Source organism: Montipora foliosa, unplaced genomic scaffold (assembly GCF_036669935.1).
Source record: "Montipora foliosa isolate CH-2021 unplaced genomic scaffold, ASM3666993v2 scaffold_425, whole genome shotgun sequence".
In the NCBI taxonomy this organism is placed as follows: domain Eukaryota; kingdom Metazoa; phylum Cnidaria; class Anthozoa; order Scleractinia; family Acroporidae; genus Montipora; species Montipora foliosa.
Window position 1 is genome coordinate 987,501 of NW_027179729.1, and position 5,000 is coordinate 992,500.

The window sequence follows — 5,000 nt, forward strand, 5'->3', positions numbered from 1 at the left end:
GTTGAAACGTGTAACACACGTTCACAGCTTCCGAATATTCAGTGCGAACTGATTGGTTGAATGTTTCATTGCTAAGTACCATATTTGGAAACCCCTCGCTCTTGTTGTTCCAAATATGGTACTTAGCAAATCGAATATTCAGAAGCTTGTTTCCAAGCACACAAGGGGCCGTTACACGTTTCAACCCTTATGGGTTTCTGATATAATAAATAAAATGTTGAACTTGGTATGTTGAGTTATTTTGTTCGTTTAACATTTCAACATTGTGAGTGACACATGTATAACACAAACCGTACACCTACTTTACATTTTACAAAGATAAGAAAGGTCGTGTGGATTACATATTGCATAATACAAATTTTATTGTAACCAATTAACATTTACGTCTTACCCAGGCTCTTTACTCTGCCTCTTAGTGTCTGAGGGAAGAGTCATGGTACGAGGTACGTTGCCTATTCTTGGTTTGCACGTCACGCAAGTGAAAACATAAATCGCTTACCATTTACGAAATTGAGTCAAGAAATGGAAATGTTATAGAAGAGGAATAAATAAACAACGGGTCCAAGTCTCAGGGCTGTGCGACATTCCGTAATTGAGTTATTCAGCAAAATACATTACTCAAATTTGTAGAGTTTAGAACTCCTGAACTGACACCAACATGGCGGCCGGAAACCTGTAGAAACATCTGGAATTTAGTACATACATTCGTATAAACACGTCTCCTAGTATTTTGGCTGTTTAGGTCACAAAAACACGAGGTGAATCGATGTTTTTATGCAACTGGCATGTTTTTCGAAAGCCGTCAACATGTCACGCACTGTGAAATACTCTGAAATTCAAACTGCTCTATTTTCGAAACATGCAAACAGATATATTTTTAAAACCTCTTGTCACTGATTGAGATAAAAACTCAAAAGGCTCTTTACTTTTGTTTTTTATTTTTGTGACGTCACGTGCAAACCAAGAATATATAGACAAGTTCCGTAGACGCGTGTACAGAAGTACGTGCCTATTTATTAATTAATAATTTTCGGGCGCCGAAGTCGCTAAAATTGCCCTTTGCAGCTTAGCCAGTAGTACAAGTGAAATTAATCCTTAATTAATTCCCTTCGAGGGTTTTTGCATTTATCACGCAAAAGGGCCTACCAGTAATTTCAACAATAATGCTTCGTTGTTGTTGCGAAATTGCCCTTGCCGTTTTGCAATTAGAAAAAACTTTGAAAATACAAGTGGAATTAATCCTTAATTGCCTTTTAGGGCGCTTGCGTTTATCAAACAAATGGCCAATTTTCAACAACAACGCTTCACTCCTAAACAACTATCAACAAGTCGGATCAAGCGGTCGTGCCCTCTTGATTACTGAAATATTTGAAGAAAGAGAATCACACGTGTTCACTGATCACACCACATTTTATTTGCAAATTATAGTTAACTAGAAGCTCCGTGAGCGTAAACTGGGTTGCCTTTGGTGCGTGTTTGTCCTTCTCAAATTATCGTACTACTAAACGGCAAGAATTTCTGTCATCGTTATAAAAACTGCTCCCATATCAAATTTCAACCCACTCATGTAAATTAGGAAATATTTACATAACACGATGAATCCGCAAAGGCAGAAATACTTTTTCCAGCGAAACGTTTAATGAAACAAACAATACATTTGCTATTACAGGAAAAAAAATAGTAACCTTCCTATTTCGTTCTGTGCGTGCAAGCAGCGCAACACACTCCGTGTCAAAAAGCATACGCGACTAAAGCCCAGTTTACACTACAGAATTTTTTTGGCACGGCTCGGGTGAAATTGGCACGCGTCCCAAAAAAAAAGGTTCGGCTCGGATAAAATTCGCAGTGTAAACAACCTGTGAGTACCAAATTTCATCCGTGCCGAACCAAAATTCTTACCCGTGCTGGGACCTTCGGCGAGGTAGTCCGAGCACGGGTGAAAATGGTACGGGTGCTGAAAAAATAGGCACGGTTCGGATAGAACAAGTAGTGTAAACACTTTAAAGGGGCAAATTTGAGCCTTAATCGATATAGGCTAGCGGTTTTTTGCGTATACTTCAAGATGGCTTCTCATTCTCCACGAAAATCACGCAGACGTTCTTGATTGTAATTGAACTGCACATGTCTACAAGAGAACTTAACCGGGCCCAAAAATTTTGGCACAGTATTTTTGATACTGTAAAAATGGTGTAGTGTAAACAAAGTTTGCCGAGCCCTTTTTAGGCGCCCGTGCCAATCTCACACGAGCCGTGCCGAAAATTTTCTGTAGTGTAAACCGGACTTAAATAAACCTCTCACTGGAGTTCAGGACCAAACCCTTTTGTGAAGAACAATTGAATAATGAAGCAAGAATTGGACAAGCTTTCTTTCAAGTACTTCTTGACTAACAAGAATTAGCAGAATGCTGTAATCTGATTGGCTGAGCCATTGAACACTATCAGCCATTAGTATGCAGTGGCTGGAGGTCGTCTTGGAAATAACGACGTTTTTTTTCGTTTTTCCAAAGTTTTGGAGGAAAATCTGGATGCAAATGGGTAATTAAATTTCTGAGAAGTCTAAACGAAGGACATGACGGCTTCTTGACTTTCAAAAAAGTTGAAATTATTGAAAAATCTGATTCGCTCGCACGCACAACTTAGATTTAAAATGGCAATTCAATCCGAGCGATCTTTTTCAACAACAATAAAAGCAAGGTGACACATGCTAACACCAACCCAGTGTGGCCAACACATCACGCATGCGCACAACCATTTCACCCAGTCAATTAGCAGCCATGGACAGCTCTTTCGGCCTCTTGGGCCTCATCAGTATGGCGTAGCTAACATATCAGGCGGGTGTGTTTACCCATTTAAGTGGCAGCTTCAAATGCCATACATGTGGTAAGCTGGGTTGGGAACAGTCAAACTGTTCTCCCACGGCAAGCGTGTGGGAAGGTGAATCACATTAAGAGATCGGTGTGTCACGTAAATTAAAAACAACAATAAAGGCAAGGTGACACACGCTAACACCAACCCGGTGTGGCCAACACATCACGCATGCGCACAACCGTTTCACCCGGTCAATTAGCAGCCATGGACAGCTGTTTCGGCCTTTTGGGCCTCATCAGTATGGCGTAGCTAACATACAAGGCGGGTGTGTTTAGCACCTCTTTTATTGTTAATCTTTTTCAGGCGCAAAGTCTAATAATACGTCAAGAAATAATTGGAAATCGTTATTTGAAGTAAATTTAGTAAGAATTCCTCCGGCCTCATCAACTATCACCTCATAGAAATCTCGAGCTCATAATCTAATTGTTAATTAGTCAAAAACCACTTGTTTTTTTACTTGAAGACTGTGCATAGTTGAATACGAATAAACAAAATTATAAATAGCCAGACAACAGGGATCCGACTATCCACTCAAGGTGTCCGATTCCTTCTCTGAGTTTGTTAACCCATATCCAACCAGAAAGAGTTACGAGAGTATTTGCCATTTGGTTTCAGTGTTGAACATAACACAATTAGTAAAGTATAAGAAATACAGCTCACTTTGATATCCGACGGAGAAAGATGCAAATTGTTGCCGAAGTCCATTAATCGTCGCTTTAAGATTCCACACATTCATTTTTCAGCGATTGTGCTCTTTAACGATTTGAGTTTTCTTCTTGAGCCCCATAAGGGTATATTCTGTGAAAGATCCAATAAAAAAATCAATCCTTGGCGTTACATCGGGTTCGCTGCCATTGCTTGTACTGTATCCACCAGATAAAATCTACCTCCTGAAACCTACCAAAGATACGCACAGAAGACTCTAGGCACAAAGACAATACTTAGCAGGATAGTGACAACTTTTCCTTTTGCCGACGCGGAAAAGAAAAATCAAAAACGGAGAAATGCTACTCATGTTCTGCCTGGATTGCCATATATGGCAACCCGGTAATTACGTAACACCAAAACGTGACGTCCTAGTTATACAACCACAAGCCGGATTTACGACAGTTGTCAGGAGTGTCTCAGCCAATCAGTATTCAGTAAATTCCCTACAGGTGATTGCAATATGCCATTTGCATGATAGCATCATTTTACTACCGAGTCCAGAATGCTTTGTCAAAATGCTTCATCTCTCCTGGAAACCAATTTGCCTGACAATATAGAAGCAACTCAAAGCAGTCTGCTCTTGATAGTAAACAACGCCATCATGCAAATGGCCTATTTGTTGGCGAGCGTTAGCGAGGCAGCATACTATTCTTGACATTAGCCAAAAAAATCAAAATTTGAATGTAAGATCGGAAGCATGCTCAGTCGATTGTGGTGGGTCATGTCTATTATCCGGGGTATTGATACCCAAAATAACGTCACGTACACGTTGGGGAAGGGATTCTTACAGTCACAGCCTTCGAGTCGAGTACTTTTCCAGTGGGTCGTCATTGATCATCATTCAACCGTATATGTTTAGTCTTTGACCACCGAGTCAAATTGTTCTTCAACTTCTTCAACCGTTGAGTGAAGAGAAAATCAATCCCCGAGCTAGACCATGAGCAGTCGTCCTTATTTCCTCAGAGCCACGCACTACGAGTGAAATTATTATTGTATGCAAATTAGTGGTGAAAACGGGGCGTGTCATGCAATCGCGCGCTCAACTGTGTCATTGAAAAATAAGAGACTGTTCCCAGTCTATTCTAGACTGTTCACAGTCCCCTATTTTTCCGTTTGATCGTCGGGATTCGCCATCGATCCTTGTTTTTAAAAGCGAGCGCGAACTGGGGAGAGCGATATAACTACCGAGTGGGTGGGGGGAGTGGAGGGGTTCCTATTTTTCCTGCCAAAACCCCTCCACTCCCCCCACCCACTCGGTAGTTATATCGCTAAGTCTATTCTTAAGCACGTCAATAAATTTAAATTGACATTTGCACAACTACGCTCAGCATTTCTCAAAAGGATACTCTTTTTCTGAAAAGGGGCCAGAAATTTGAGAACAGAAGTTGAAATTCAAAGAATGAAGTGACATGCCATTGTTTTGAA